Source organism: Arachis stenosperma, chromosome 9, assembly GCF_014773155.1.
Source record: "Arachis stenosperma cultivar V10309 chromosome 9, arast.V10309.gnm1.PFL2, whole genome shotgun sequence".
In the NCBI taxonomy this organism is placed as follows: domain Eukaryota; kingdom Viridiplantae; phylum Streptophyta; class Magnoliopsida; order Fabales; family Fabaceae; genus Arachis; species Arachis stenosperma.
The window spans coordinates 157,358,953-157,375,893 of record NC_080385.1 but is presented as its reverse complement, the minus strand read 5'-3'; the positions used below and the strand labels follow the sequence as shown (position 1 = coordinate 157,375,893).

At 41.8% G+C, this 16,941-nt stretch overlaps 1 non-coding gene across 1 annotated transcript; it reads left to right on the top strand.

Annotated features, from left to right (window-relative positions):
* The first annotated feature begins 10,839 nt into the window (after positions 1 to 10,839).
* LOC130952756 (small nucleolar RNA R71) lies at positions 10,840 to 10,943 on the top strand. Its single transcript, XR_009074932.1, has one exon. It is a non-coding gene; the product is annotated as a small nucleolar RNA R71 (small nucleolar RNA).
* The last annotated feature ends 5,998 nt before the right edge of the window (positions 10,944 to 16,941 follow it).

Below are 16,941 nucleotides of genomic sequence, written 5' to 3'. Positions count from 1 at the left end.
AAATTTAGTTAAGATATATCCTAAAAACACATGTTAAAATTTTTTTTTTTAATAAATACATGGTAAATACATTAAAAATTTAATATTTATATATTTTGGACGAAAATTTTTTTAATTAATAATCTTAACATATATTTTTAAGATATATATTAACAAAACCATTTAGCTAACTCCTAATTAGTATCGCCCTTCCTATTCATTTCTTCTATAGAAATTACTAGACAAACCTGCATCTCTTACTGATGTAACATCAATATTGAAACATAAGCTTCAGCAAACTCAGAGATATAAGTAACTGATTATATGACTATCACTTCATCAAAACCTAACAACTAACCACTCTAGGGAAGCTTTTTTGTGTGGGAGATGGACACCAAGACATTTTTAAGGTGCAAAAGAATTAAAAAATCCTTGAAAAGGATAAAATGATTGAAAAAAGAAAGAAAGAATAAGTAAAAAAAAAATCAATTTACGAATATTCATTTTAAAATATATTGAAAAGAATTCTATTAAGGACCTAATGAAAAATCTTGATATTGTGTATAATGAGTTAGTTATTTAGTTCAATAAAGATAAATAATAAATTCAAAAACTCTCCACCAGTATTTCATATCAAATTTTAAATTTTTTCATTTTAAATTTTAAATTTTTAAAAAATCCAGTTAGTTATTTAAAAAAATAACTATCTGAAATCTTAATTTAGTAAAGCATTTTACTCCAATACTCTTTTTCTTTTCAACCGGCGGCTACCCCACGTTCATCAATAATCATCCCGTTATCGTTATTTGGCTTGCCACACACCACTCACCCTTAGTAAAAATAACCATACACTTAAGGATAAAAATAATCATTCGTAAACCTAATAAATTGAACATCTAACATATTTTAATTATATATAACTAATTAAACCCAATTCAATCAAAATAATCATCTACATAAAAATTAAAATAATCATTTGCATACCTACTAAAATAACCATCCTAAATTGACTATTAAAATAAAAGAAGATGATGATGAATAAACAGAAGAAACAATTATTATGGTGAAACATAGTTTTGAAAAACTAAGTATGACGAAAGCGGCACTGTTGTGAAGCATAGGGTTTAGAGTTCAAATCATGAAAAAAGCTAACTATGCTTGGATCCAAAGAAAAAGAAAAGTATGGTGGTATCATCGAAAGAGAGGCACGAAAACAGCAGCAGCAACGTTAGCCGTCAGAAGGCGAAGCGCATCGGACTGACCGGCGGAGGTGAGGACGATGTCGGTAAGAGGATGCGGCGATGGTATGGCCGGCGAGGAATTCAGTGACGCAAGATAAGAACCGGAAAAGATGACGGTAAATTTTGGACATATATTGGAGATTACGGTAAGATTAGAAATAACCGTACGTAATGTAAATTAGTTTAAATGCTAATCCTAATTTTTTAAATTTTAAAATTTAAAATTAAATAATTAATTAATGATCTAATTTTTAATTGTAATTTTACTTTTTTTTAATCCATTATACACATTATACACAATTAGTATTGTTCATACCCTGGCCCAATGTTAAGGGCCCAGGTCCAAACGAAAGGCCTGATCCAGTAGATTAGGCCTAGCAAAGCATCCACCTCCACTCAAGAGGTCGGTGTCAACCACGACTTAGTACGAAGAAGTCGGCTGTGAGATTAGCTGGCAGGTAAATACTCATTCAAATGAGTAACCGCCCCTGAAATCTCTCTAACCACTTCATAAAGCCATATCTTAACCTCCCTAAGATAATGGGACGGTTACCACCCTAAAGATACGGCCCTACTCCAACGGTGGTTATTGGCTCACCACTATAAGTACACTGACACCCCTCAGGTATCCCTAAGTCCAATACTCTCCAGACCTGCTTACACCCTTGCTAACTTAGGCATCGGAGTGTCTTTGCAGGTACCACCCCCCATTCACGCGCGAGCACAAGTCGGACGGAGCCTCCCGAGTCGCAGGTCTACCGGAGCTCTCCTCCTTTGTACACTTGGGCCGCCGAACGCCATCTATTGGATTAACCTCCGGTTACCTACCGTAACATTGGCGCCGTTGCCGGGGACCCGAGAGATCGTCCATCAATGGCGGACAGATACCACGAAGAAGTCCGTGCGGAAACAGATTCCGAAGAAGAGAATCTGAACGCAGGCAATAACAATGAAGACCTGGCCCAGCACCAGGAAGATAACGACCAACACAGAGAGGGTACCTCCGGAGTAAAGAATCCGAAGGTAAATTCCTCAGATGGACGTGAATCAGAAAAAGGCGGACCAGCTCACGCAGATGAGCTAATGGGACTGGTCCATAGCCGCCTGGAGCAATTGGAACAAGAGCGGGAGAGGCAAAAGGAAACCGAAAGGTACCTCAAAGAGGAGATGGAACGGCGAAAAGAGTTAGAAAGAAAACTCTTGCAGCTAGAATCCTTCCTCAAGAACTCCCGCGATGAAGGAGAAGATCAACTCCCAGGCGGAGAAGATCCTTTCAGCGAGGACATAATGAGGGCAAAAGTTCCAAGGAACTTCAAAAGCCCTGATATGGAACTCTATGATGGAACTACGGATCCAAAGCATCATCTTAGCAACTTCAAAAGTCGGATGTATCTAGCTGATGCCTCCGACGCTACGAGATGCAAGGCTTTCCCGACCACCTTATCGAAAGCAGCGATGAAGTGGTTCGATAGCCTTCCCCCAAGATCCATCACTAGTTTTGAAGACCTCTCAAGGAAGTTCTTGATGAGGTTCTCAATCCAAAAAGACAAGGTAAAACATGCACCGAGCCTCCTGGGAATAAAACAGGAGGTCGGAGAGTCTTTACGAGCCTATATGGAAAGGTTCAACAAGGCATGTTTAGAGATCCAAGACCTGCCCACAGAGGCAGTAATAATGGGGTTAGTCAACGGACTTAGAGAAGGCCCTTTCTCACAGTCCATATCCAAAAGACACCCCGTCTCTTTAAGTGATGTACAAGAAAGGGCCGAGAAGTACATCAACATGGAAGAGAATGCAAAGCTAAGAGACCTGAGTTCGCGACCTGGACCCACTTCCTCCTCTAGGGAGAGAGAAAGGGAAGCCAAGAAGAAGGAGGAGCTCGGTCTCGAGAGGCCCAGGAAGTACCACTCTTATACTCCTCTAAAGACTTCTATAGTGGACGTATACAGAGAGATTTGCAACACTGAAAGACTGCCACCCCCAAGACCTATTAAAAATAAAAAAGGGGGAAGTCGCAGCGAGTATTGCGAGTACCATAAAATATATGGTCACTCCACCAACGACTGTTACGACCTCAAAAATGTGATAGAAAAGCTGGCTAGAGAAGGTCGGCTTGACAGATATCTCATGGAGAGGTCGGACACCCATGGAAAGAGAAAGCGAGATGATATGGACAGAAGAGATCCTCCACCACAGACCCCTGAGAGGCATATCCACATGATCTCAGGGGGATTTGCGGGAGGTGGAGTCACCAAATCTTCTCGCAAAAGACATCTGAAAAGAGTCTATCAGGTCGGGGATGAGACACCCGACCTCCCTACTATATCATTCACGAAAGAAGATGGGCAAGGGATAATACCCGGGCATGATGACCCCGTGGTAATAACTATGATCCTGGCTAATGCTCATCTCCATAGAACCCTAGTAGACCAAGGAAGCTCGGCGAACATCCTTTTCAAGCCCGCCTTCGACAAGCTAGGGTTAGATGAAAAAGAGTTGAGAGCTTACCCCGACACCCTATACGGGTTAGGGGATACGCCAATAAAGCCACTGGGATTTTTACCCCTTCACACCACCTTTGGAAAAGGGGAAAAATCAAGGACTCTGAGCATAGACTTTATAGTCATCGATGAAGGGTCAGCCTACAATGCCTTAATCGGCAGAACTACCCTTAATCGCCTTGGAGCAGTGGTATCAACTCCTCACCTCTGCATGAAATTCCCAACTCCAGGAGGAATAGCAACGGTGAGGGGAGATCAGAAATTGGCGAGGAAGTGCTATAACGAAAGCCTAAATCTGAGAGGAAAAGGCAAAGAAGTCCACACCATAGAGTTGGGTGGAGCAAGAACCAGGGAAGAGCTACGACCCCAGCCGGGAGGAAAAACCGAGGAGATACAAGTCGGAGAGGAGGAAGGAAAAAGCACTTACATAGGAGCCAACCTAGGGGAAACCCTGAAACAAGGGTTGAGTGAACTCCTAAGAGCTAATTCCGACCTCTTCGCCTGGAAGGCGTCCGACATGCCCGGGATCGATCCCGAGCTCATGTCCCATAGGCTCTCGGTTTACCCAGGGTCCCGACCTGTACAACAAAGAAGACGTAAGCTCGGCCCAGAACGAGCCTCAATAGTAGAAGAACAAGTACAGGCGCTCCTGGAAGCCGGCTTTATTAGAGAGGTCAAATATCCAACATGGCTAGCTAATGTAGTGCTAGTCAGAAAACAAAATGGTAAATGGAGAATGTGCGTCGACTATACCGACTTGAATAAGGCATGTCCTAAGGACCCTTATCCCCTACCGAGTATTGATACCCTGGTGGACTCCAGCTCAGGGTACTGGTGCGCGAAATTGTGAACAATACTTTTTCACAACTCAAATAATCCCCGGTAATGGCTCCAAAAACTTGGTGGCTCAATACCATGGCATTACACAACTTCGCACAACTAACCAGCAAGTGCACTGGGTCGTCCAAGTAATAAACCTTACGTGAGTAAGGGTCGATCCCACGGAGATTGTTAGTATTGAAGCAAGCTATGGTCATCTTGTAAATCTTAGTCAGGCAGACTCAAATGTATATGATGATGATGAACGAAAATAACATGAAGATAAAGATAGTGATACTTATGTATATCATTGGTGTAAGAGCTTCAGACAAGTGTGTGAAGATGCCTTCCCTTCCGTCTCTCTGCTTTCCTACTGTCTTCATCCAATCCTTCTTACTCCTTTCCATGGCAAACTTGTGTAGGGTCTCACTGTTGTCAGCAGCTACCTCCCATCCGCGCAGTGAAAGCTAATGCAGAGCACTCTGTCACAGTGCCGCCAATCACCGGTTTGGCTCCCTCCCCTACCGGAATAGAATAACTCTTTTGCATTGTCACCAACGCCCAGTAGGTTACAGGTTTGAAGCACGTCACAGTCATTCAATCATTGAATCCTACTCAGAATACCACAGACAAGGTTAAACCTTCCGGATTCTCTTGAATGCTGCCATCAGTTCTTGCCTATACCACGAAGACTCTGATCTCATGGAATGGCTGGCTCGTTTGTCAGACGAGCACTCGGTTGTCAGGCGATCAACCATGCATCATGCAATCATAAATCCAAGAGATATTCACTAAGCCTCAGATGCTTGTAGAACAAGAATGGTTGTCAGTCATCTTGTTCATGGGTGAGAATGGTGATGGGCGTCAATCATCACCTTCATCATGTTGAAGAACAAGTGATATCTTGGTAAAAGAACAAGCGGAATTGAATGGAAGAACAATAGTAATTGCATTAATACTCGAGGTACAGCAGAGCTCCACACCCTTAATCTATGGTGTGTAGAAACTCCACCGTTGAAAATACATAAGAACAAAGGTTAGGCATGGCCGAATGGCCAGCCTCCCAAAGGTCTAAGATAGCATAAAACAAAGATAGCTACTCAGATGTCGTCCAGATCTACTAGTAAAAGGTCCTACTTATAGAAAACTAGTACATAGATGAGTAAATGACATAAAAATCCACTTCCGGGCCCACTTGGTGTGTGCTTGGGCTGAGCAATGAAGGAAATTCGTGTAGAGACTCTTCTTGGAGTTAAACGCCAGCTTTTAATCCAGTTTGGGCGTTTAACTCCCATTTGGGTGCCAGTTCCAGCGTTTAACGCTGGGATTTCTTGAGGTGACTTTGAACGCCGGTTTGGGCCATCAAATCTTGGGCAAAGTATGGACTATCATATATTGCTGGAAAGCCCAGGATGTCTACTTTCCAACGCCGTTGAGAGCGCGCCAATTGGGCTTCTGTAGCTCCAGAAAATCCGCTTCGAGTGCAGGGAGGTCAGAATCCAACAGCATCTGCAGTCCTTTTGAGTCTCTGGATCAGATTTTTGCTCAGGTCCCTAAATTTCAGCCAGAAAATACCTGAAATCACAGAAAAACACACAAACTCATAGTAAAGTCCAGAAAAGTGAATTTTAACTAAAAACTAATAAAAATATACTAAAAACTAACTAGATCATATCAAAAACATACTAAAAACAATGCCAAAAAGTATACAAATTATCCGCTCATCACAACACCAAACTTAAATTGTTGCTTGTCCCCAAGCAACTGAAAATCAAGTAAGATAAAAAAGAAGAGAATATGCAATGAATTCCAAAAACATCTGTGAAGATCAGTATTAATTAGATGAGCGGGGCTTTTAACTTTTTGCTTCTGAATAGTTTTGGCATCTCAATCTATCCTTTGAAATTCAGAATGGTTGGCTTCTTTAGGAACTTAGAATCCAGATAGTGTTAATGACTCTCCTAGTGAAGTATGATGATTCTTGAACATAGCTATTTATTGAGTCTTGGCTGTGGCCCAAAGCACTCTGTCTTTCCAGTATTACCACCGGATACATACATGCCACAGACACATGATTGGGTGAACCTTTTCAGATTGTGACTTAGCTTTGCTAGAGTCCCCAATTAGAGGTGTCCAGGGTTCTTAAGCACACTCTTATTTGCTTTGGATCACAACTCTTATTCTTTCTTTTTCTTTCTTTTTCTTTCTTTTTCTTTCTTTTTCGGTTTTTTTTTTTTTTGAATAGCTTTGCTTTTTCTTGCTTCAAGAATCATTTTATTGATTTTTCAGATCCTCAATAACATGTCTCCTTTTTCATCATTCTTTCAAGAGCCAACATTCATGAACCACAAATTCAAGATACATATGCACTGTTTAAGCATACATTCAAAGAACAAAAATAATGCCACCACATCATCATAATTAAACTATTATAAAATTCAAAATTCATGCAATTCTTCCTTTTTCAATTAAGCACATTTTTATTCAAGAAAGGTGATGGATTCATAGGACATTCATAACTTTAAGGCATAGACACTAAGACACTAATGATCATAAGACACAAACATGGATAACATAAAGCATAAAAATCGAAAAACAAAGAGATAAAGAACAAGGAGATCAAGGAATGGGTCCACCTTAATGATGGCGGCTCTTCCTTGCTTTTGAAGGTCCTATGGAGTGCTTGAGCTCCTCAATGTCTCTTCCTTGTCTTTGTTGCTCCTCCCTCATGATTCTTTGGTCTTCTCTAATTTCATGGAGGAGAATGGAGTGTTCTTGATGCTCCACCCTTAGTTGTCCCATGTTGGAACTCAATTCTCCTAGGGAGGTGTTTACTTGCTCCCAATAGTTGTGTGGAGGAAAGTGCATCCCTTGAGGTATCTCAGGAATCTCATGATGAGAGGGCTCTCTTGTGTACTCCATCCTTTGTTTAGTGATGGGCTTGTCCTCATCAATGGTGATGTCTCCCTCTATGTCAATTCCCACTGAATAACAGAGGTGATAAATGAGGTGAGGGAAGGCTAACCTTGCCAAGGTGGAGGTCTTATCCGCCACCTTATAGAGTTCTTGGGCTATAACCTCATGAACTTCTATTTCCTCTCCAATCATGATGCTATGGATCATGATGGCCCGGTCTATGGTAACTTCGGACCGGTTGCTAGTAGGAATGATTGAGCGTTGTATGAACTCTAACCATCCTCTAGCCACGGGTTTGAGGTCATGCCTTCTCAATTGGACCGGCTTGCCTCTTGAGTCTTGCCTCCATTGTGCGCCCTCTTCACATATGGTTGTGAGGACTTGGTCCAACCTTTGATCAAAGTTAACCCTTCTAGTGTAAGGATGCTCATCTCCTTGCATCATAGGCAAGTTGAACGCCACCCTCACACTCTCCGGACTAAAATCCAAGTATTTCCCCCGAACCATAGTGAGATAATTCTTTGGATTCGGGTTCACACTTTGGTCATGCATTGGTATAGAACTCTTGAACCATCAAGATTCCGACTTGTTGAATGGGGTTGGTAAGTACTTCCCAACCTCTTCTTCGGATCTCATGGTGGATCTCCGGATATTCACTCTTTTTGAGTGAAAAGGGGACTTCGGGGATCACCTTCTTTAAGGCCACAACTTCATAGAAGTGGTCTTGATGCACCCTTGAGAGGAATCTATCCATCTCCCATGACTCGGAGGTGGAAGCCTTTGCCTTCCCTTTCCTCTTTTTAGAGGTTTTTCCGGCCTTGGATGCCATAAATGGTTATGAAAAAGCAACGCTTTTACCACACCAAACTTAAAATGTTTGCTCGTCCTCGAGCAAAGAAGAAAGAAGAGAGTAGAAGAAGAAGAAATGAGGAAGAGGGAGAGGGGAGTGTGTTCGGCCAAGAAGGGAAGAAAGGGTGTGTAGGTTGTGTGAAAATGAGGAGTTGAAGAAGGGTATTTATAGGAAAGAGGGGGAAGAGGGTTCGGCCATTTGAGGGTGGGTTTGGGAGGGAAAGTGGTTTGAATTTGAAGGGTGAGGTTGGTGGGGTTTTTATGAAGGATGGATGTGAGTGGTGAAGAGAAAGATGGGATTTGATAGGTGAGGGGTTTTTGGGGAAGAGGTGTTGAGGTGATTGGTGAATGGGGGAAGAAGAGAGAGAGTGATGGTAGGGTCCTGTGGGGTCCACAGATCCTGTAGTGTCAAGGAAAAGGCATCCTTGCACCAATTGGCATCAAAATCCACGTTTTGAGCCAATTCTGGCGTTAAACGCCGGGCTGGTGCCCATTCCTGGCGTTTAACGCCAGGTTGTTGCCCTTTACTGGCGTTTAACGCCAGTCTGGTGCCCCTTTCTGGCGTTAAACGCCCAGAATGGTGCCAGACTGGGCGTTAAACGCCCAACTGCTAGGCTGACTGGCGTTTAAACGCCAGCAGCATCTTCCTCCAGGGTGTGCTGTTTTTCTTCCTGTTTTTCATTCTGTTTTTGCTTTTTTCATTGTTTTTGTGACTTCTTATGATCATCAACCTACAAAAAAGATAAAATAACAAAAGAAAATAATTAATTATAAAACATTGGGTTGCCTCCCAACAAGCGCTTCTTTAATGTCATTAACTTGACAGAGGACTCTCATGGAGCCTCAGAAATGCTCAGAACCGTGTTGGAACCTCCCAACACCAAACTTAGAGTTTGAATGTGGGGGATTCAACACCAAACTTAGAGTTTGGTTGTGGCCTCCCAACACCAAACTTAGAGTTTGACTGTGGGGGCTCTGATTGGCTCTGTTTTGAGAGAAGCTCTTCATGCTTCTTCTCCATGATGACAGAGGGATACCCTTGGGCCTTAAACACCAAGGATTCATCATTCACTTGAATGATCAACTCTCCTCTATCAACATCAATCACAGCCCTTGCTGTGGCTAGGAAGGGTCTGCCAAGGATGATGGATTCATCCATGCACTTCCCAGTCTCTAGGACTATGAAATCAGTAGGAATGTAATGGTCTTCAACCTTCACCAAAACATTCTCTACAAGTCCATAGGCTTGTTTTCTTGAGTTGTCTGCCATCTCTAGTGAGATCTTTGCAGCTTGCACTTCAAAGATCCCTAATTTCTCCATTACAGAGAGGGGCATGAGGTTTACACTTGACCCTAAGTCACACAAGGCCTTCTTGAAGGTCACGGTGCCTATGGTACAAGGTATAGAAAACTTCCCAGGATCCTGCCTCTTTTGAGGCAATTGCTGCCTAGACAAGTTATCCAGTTCTTTGGTGAGCAAAGGGGGTTCATCCTCCCAAGTCTCATTTCCAAATAACTTGTCATTTAGCTTCATGATTGCTCCAAGGTATTTAGCAACTTGCTCCTCAGTGACATACTCATCCTCTTCAGAGGAAGAATACTCATCAGAGCTCATGAAAGGCAGTAGTAAGTCTAAGGGAATCTCTATGGTCTCAGTTTGAGCCTCAGATTCCCAAGTTTCCTCAATGGGGAACTCATTGGAGGCCAGTGGACGTCCAGTGAGGCCTTCCTCAGTGGCGTTCACTGCCTCTTCTTCCTCCCAGAATTCGGCCATGTCTATGGCTTTGCACTCTCCTTTTGGATTTTCTTCAGTGTTACTTGAGAGAGTGCTTGGGGGAAGTTCAGTAATTTTCTTGCTCAGCTGACCCACTTGTCCCTTCAAATTTCTAATGGAGGATCTAGTTTCAGTCATGAAACTTTGAGTGGTCTTTATTAGATCAGAGACCATTGTTGCTAAGTCAGAGGTATTCTGCTTAGAACTCTCTGTCTGTTGCTGAGAAGATGATGGAAAAGGTTTAGTATTGTTAAACCTGTTTCTTCCACCATTATTATTGAAACCTTGTTGAGGTTTCTCTTGATTCTTCCATGAGAGATTTGGATGATTTCTCCATGAAGAATTATAGGTGTTACCATAGGGTTCTCCTAGGTAGTTCACTTCTTCCATTGAAGGGTTCTCAGGATCATAAGCTTCTTCCTCAGATGAAGCCTCCTTAGTACTGCTTGGTGCATTTTGCATTCCAGACAGACTTTGAGAAATCAAATTGACTTGTTGAGTCAATATTTTATTCTGAGCCAATATGGCATTCAGAGTGTCAATCTCAAGAACTCCTTTCTTCTGACCAGTCCCATTGTTCACAGGATTTCTTTCAGAAGTGTACATGAATTGGTTATTTGCAACCATTTCAATCAATTCTTGAGCTTCTGCAGGCGTCTTCTTCAGATGAAGAGATCCTCCAGCAGAGCTATCCAAAGATATTTTGGATAGTTCAGAGAGACCGTCATAGAAAATACCTATGATGCTCCATTCAGAAAGCATGTCAGATGGACATTTTCTGATTAATTGTTTGTATCTTTCCCAAGCTTCATAGAGGGATTCTCCATCCTTTTGTCTGAAGGTTTGGACTTCCACTCTAAGCTTACTCCATCTTTGTGGTGGAAAGAACTTTGCCAAGAAGGCATTGATTAGCTTTTCCCAAGAGTCCAGGCTTTCTTTAGGTTGAGAATCCAACCATATTCTAGCTCTGTCTCTTACAGCAAAAGGGAATAGCATCAGTCTATAGACCTCAGGGTTAACCCCATTAGTCTTGACTGTGTCACAGATTTGCAAGAACTCAGCTAAAAACTGATGAGGATCTTCCATTGGAAGTCCATGAAACTTGCAATTCTGTTGCATTAGAGAAACTAATTGAGGCTTAAGCTCAAAGTTGTTTGCTCCAATGGCAGGGATAGAGATGCTTCTCCCATAGAAATCAGGAGTAGGTGCAGTAAAGTCACCAAGCACCTTCCTTGCATTGTTTGCATTGTTGTTGTTTTCGGCTGCCATTTGTTCTTCTTCTTTGAAGAATTCGGTCAGGTGCTCTAAAGAGAGTTGTGCTTTGGCTTCTCTTAGCTTTCTCTTCAAGGTTCTCTCAGGTTCAGGGTCAGCTTCAACAAGAATGCCTTTGTCTCTGCTTCTGCTCATAAGAAATAGAAAAAGAAGAAGAGAATGTGGAATCCTCTATGTCACAGTATAGAGATTCCTTGAAATGTCAGAGGAAAAGAGAATTAGAAAGAAGAAGGAGAAGGAGAATTCGAACTTTAATTAGATAAGGTTTGAATTGTACATTTAGAAGGAGTGGTACTCCATAAATAGAAGGATGTGGGAAGGAGGGAAGAGAATTTTCGAAAATTCAATTAAAAAAATTTGAAAACATTTTGAAAAATTGATTGATAATTTTCGAAAATTCAAAGTGAGAAAGAAATCAAGTGATTTTTGAAAAAGATTTTGAAATTAGAAATTAAAAAGATTTGATTGAAAACTATTTTGAAAAAGATGTGGTTAAAAAGATTTAATTGAAAAGTTATGGTTTTAAAAAGATGTGATTGAGAAGATATGATTTGAAAACATTTTTAAGAGATATGATTTGAAAACAATTTGAAAAGATATGATTTTTTTTTTTTAAAAAAAATTGATGACTTGCTTAACAAGAAAAGATATGATTTGAAACATTTAAACCTTTCTCAACAGAAAAGGTAACAATCTTGTGATGTTCAATCAAATCATTAATTGTTAGTAAGTATCTTTTTAAAAGGAGAGAATTTGATTTTGAAAACATTTGATTGAAAAGATTTGATTTGAAAAAGATTTGATTTTGAAAAACTAAGAAAAATTGATTTTGAAAACAAAATCTTCCTCCTGGCACCATCCTGGCGTTAAACGCCCAGAATGGTATACATTCTGGCGTTTAACGCCCAAAATGCACCCTTTTTGGGCGTTAAACGCCCAACCAGGTACCCTGGCTGGCGTTTAAACGCCAGTCTGCCTTCTTCACTGGGCATTTTTGAATGCTCAGCTTTTTCTGTATAATTCCTCTGCAGTATGTTTTGAATCTTCAATTCTTTGTATCATTGACTTGAAAAGACACAAATTAAAAATATTTTTGGATTTTTAATAATCAAAATGCAAAAGGAATCAATTAACTTAGCAGTTTGTATACTACTGACACTAACAATATGAAAATGCATATGAGACACATGAACACTCAAGTCAATAGAATTTAAAGATCAAAACAAGAAATATATGCATGGATTCGAAAAATATAACAAAAACATGCATTTGACACTAAACTTAAGATGAGACTCTAGACTTAAGCAAGAAACATAAAATCTTTTTGGTTTTTATGATTTTGTAAATTTTTTTTTTTTTTGTGTTTTTCGAAAATTAAGTATGAAAAAGTATCAAAATTCTTAATGAGAATCCCAGGAATCAGTGCAATGCTAGTCTAAGACTCCGGTCCAGGAATTAGACATGGCTTCACAGCCAGCCAAGCTTTCAAAGAAAGCTTCGGTCCAAAACACTAGACACGACCAAAGGTCAGCCAAATCTTTAGCAGATCACTGCTCCAAGAGCAAAATTGATGAGAGTCAACAAGCTCTTGTGATGATAAGTTGAAACCTCGGTCCAATCAGATTAGACATGGCTTCTCAGCCAGCCAGATTTCAACAAATCATCATGAAACTCTAAAATTCACCTTTAAGAATTTCGAAAAAAAATAACACCTAATCTAAGCAACAAGATGAACCGTCAGTTTGTCCAGCCTAAACAATCCCGGGCAATAACACCAAGAACTTGATGTTGTTGCCGGATCTTGGCACTGATGTTACCACAAGCTTGCTCAAAACTTGAACAATCCTCGGCAACGGCGCCAAAAACTTGGTGCGCGAAATTGTGAACAATACTTTTTCACAACTCAAATAATCCCCGGTAATGGCTCCAAAAACTTGGTGGCTCAATACCATGGCATTACACAACTTCGCACAACTAACCAGCAAGTGCACTGGGTCGTCCAAGTAATAAACCTTACGTGAGTAAGGGTCGATCCCACGGAGATTGTTAGTATTGAAGCAAGCTATGGTCATCTTGTAAATCTTAGTCAGGCAGACTCAAATGTATATGATGATGATGAACGAAAATAACATGAAGATAAAGATAGTGATACTTATGTATATCATTGGTGTAAGAGCTTCAGACAAGTGTGTGAAGATGCCTTCCCTTCCGTCTCTCTGCTTTCCTACTGTCTTCATCCAATCCTTCTTACTCCTTTCCATGGCAAACTTGTGTAGGGTCTCACTGTTGTCAGCAGCTACCTCCCATCCGCGCAGTGAAAGCTAATGCAGAGCACTCTGTCACAGTGCCGCCAATCACCGGTTTGGTTCCCTCCCCTACCGGAATAGAATAACTCTTTTGCATTGTCACCAACGCCCAGTAGGTTACAGGTTTGAAGCACGTCACAGTCATTCAATCATTGAATCCTACTCAGAATACCACAGACAAGGTTAAACCTTCCGGATTCTCTTGAATGCTGCCATCAGTTCTTGCCTATACCACGAAGACTCTGATCTCATGGAATGGCTGGCTCGTTTGTCAGACGAGCACTCGGTTGTCAGGCGATCAACCATGCATCATGCAATCAGAAATCCAAGAGATATTCACTAAGCCTCAGATGCTTGTAGAACAAGAATGGTTGTCAGTCATCTTGTTCATGGGTGAGAATGGTGATGGGCGTCAATCATCACCTTCATCATGTTGAAGAACAAGTGATATCTTGGTAAAAGAACAAGCGGAATTGAATGGAAGAACAATAGTAATTGCATTAATACTCGAGGTACAGCAGAGCTCCACACCCTTAATCTATGGTGTGTAGAAACTCCACCGTTGAAAATACATAAGAACAAAGGTTAGGCATGGCCGAATGGCCAGCCTCCCAAAGGTCTAAGATAGCATAAAACAAAGATAGCTACTCAGATGTCGTCCAGATCTACTAGTAAAAGGTCCTACTTATAGAAAACTAGTACATAGATGAGTAAATGACATAAAATCCACTTCCGGGCCCACTTGGTGTGTGCTTGGGCTGAGCAATGAAGGAAATTCGTGTAGAGACTCTTCTTGGAGTTAAACGCCAGCTTTTAATCCAGTTTGGGCGTTTAACTCCCATTTGGGTGCCAGTTCCAGCGTTTAACGCTGGGATTTCTTGAGGTGACTTTGAACGCCGGTTTGGGCCATCAAATCTTGGGCAAAGTATGGACTATCATATATTGCTGGAAAGCCCAGGATGTCTACTTTCCAACGCCGTTGAGAGCGCGCCAATTGGGCTTCTGTAGCTCCAGAAAATCCGCTTCGAGTGCAGGGAGGTCAGAATCCAACAGCATCTGCAGTCCTTTTGAGTCTCTGGATCAGATTTTTGCTCAGGTCCCTAAATTTCAGCCAGAAAATACCTGAAATCACAGAAAAACACACAAACTCATAGTAAAGTCCAGAAAAGTGAATTTTAACTAAAAACTAATAAAAATATACTAAAAACTAACTAGATCATATCAAAAACATACTAAAAACAATGCCAAAAAGTATACAAATTATCCGCTCATCAGGTACCAATACCTATCATTTATGGACGCCTACTCGGGATACAACCAAATCCCGATGCATGAACCCGACCAGGAGAAAACATCGTTCATCACACCAAAAGCCAACTATTGTTACGTGGTCATGCCATTCGGACTAAAGAATGCAGGAGCCACGTATCAAAGGCTGATGAACAAAGTGTTTTCCCCCCATCTGGGGAGCCTAATGGAGGTATACGTCGACGACATGTTAGTAAAAACTAAGCAAGAAGTCGACCTCTTAACCGACCTCTCACAAGTCTTCAACACTATAAGGCTGCACGGGATGAGACTAAATCCCGCAAAATGCGCCTTCGCAGTAGAAGCAGGGAAATTTCTAGGCTTCATGCTAACGCAAAGAGGGATTGAGGCCAATCCCGACAAATGCAGAGCCATCCTAGAAATGAAAAGCCCGACTTGTTTAAGAGAGGTTCAACAGCTTAATGGCCGACTTGCAGCCCTCTCCAGGTTTCTGGCAGGATCGGCACTAAAGTCCCTTCCATTATTTTCCCTATTAAGGAAGGGATGCCAGTTTGAATGGACTCAGGAATGTGAGGAGGCGTTCCAAGAGTTTAAAAACTTCTTAAGCCAACCTCCCATATTGACCCGACCAATACCGGGAAAAGACCTCGTCCTATACCTGTCCGTCGCAAACAGGGCTGTCTCATCAGCCCTGATCAGGGAAGACGAGGTCGGGCAACACCCGATCTATTTCACCAGTAAGGTTCTACAAGGTCCTGAGCTAAGGTACCACAAACTAGAGAAGTTTGCTTACTCCCTAGTGATAGCCTCACGAAGGCTACGACCTTACTTCCAGGCTCACACAATAAGAGTCCGTACGAACCAACCCATGAAGCAAATCCTTCAAAAAACGGATGTTGCAGGGAGAATGGTTCAATGGGCGATAGAGCTCTCCGAGTTCGACTTGAGATATGAAACTCGGACAGCGATTAAGGCCCAATGCCTCGCCGACTTCATTGCGGAATATGCAGGTGAACAAGAGGAAAAACTGACTACATGGGAACTCTATGTAGACGGATCCTCCAACAAGACAGGAAGCGGCGCAGGCATAATATTGGTAGATGGAAAAGGAACCCAAATAGAGGTCTCCTTAAAATTTGAATTTCCGGCTTCAAACAATCAGGCAGAATACGAGGCTTTGATTGCCGGATTAAAGTTAGCAGAAGAAGTTGGCGCTACAAAGGTGATGATCTACAGCGACTCACAAGTGGTGACCTCCCAAATAAGTGGAGAATATCAGGCGAAGGACCCCAATATGAAGAAATACTTGGAAAAAACCTTGGAACACCTTGGACACTTTGCGGAAACCGAGGTTAAGCACATAACTCGGGATCTAAATAGCAGAGATGACGCCCTGTCCAAGTTAGCAAGTACCAAACCTGGAGGGAACAACAGAAGCCTGATTCAAGAAACCCTCCAAGAGCCCTCGGTATCAAAAACAGAAGAGGAACAAAAGGTACTTGAGGTAGCCGGCCTAGACCTCGGATGGATGAGCCCCTTAGTCGAATACCTGAAATTCGACATCCTCTCCAAAGAGGAGAAAGAAGCTAAAAAGATCCGAAGGGAAGCACAACATTATACTTTGGTGAGAAATGTCCTTTACAGAAGAGGGATATCAACACCATTGCTGAAGTGCGTACCGACCTCAAGAACCACCGAGGTGTTGGAAGAAGTACATAGTGGGATCTGCGGAAACCATATCGGAGCAAGGTCGCTGGCCAGGAAAGTAATCCGAGCAGGATTCTATTGGCCGACCTTGCAGAAAGATGCAACAGACTTTGTGAAAAAATGCCAACCATGTCAGATGCACGCAAATTTCCACGTAGCTCCACCTGAAGAGCTCATCAGTATCACTTCTCCCTGGCCTTTTGCAAAATGGGGAATGGATTTGTTAGGTCCTTTTCCCCAAGCACCAGGGCAAGTCAAATACTTGATCGTGGGAATAGACTACTTCACAAAGTGGATAGAAGCAGAAC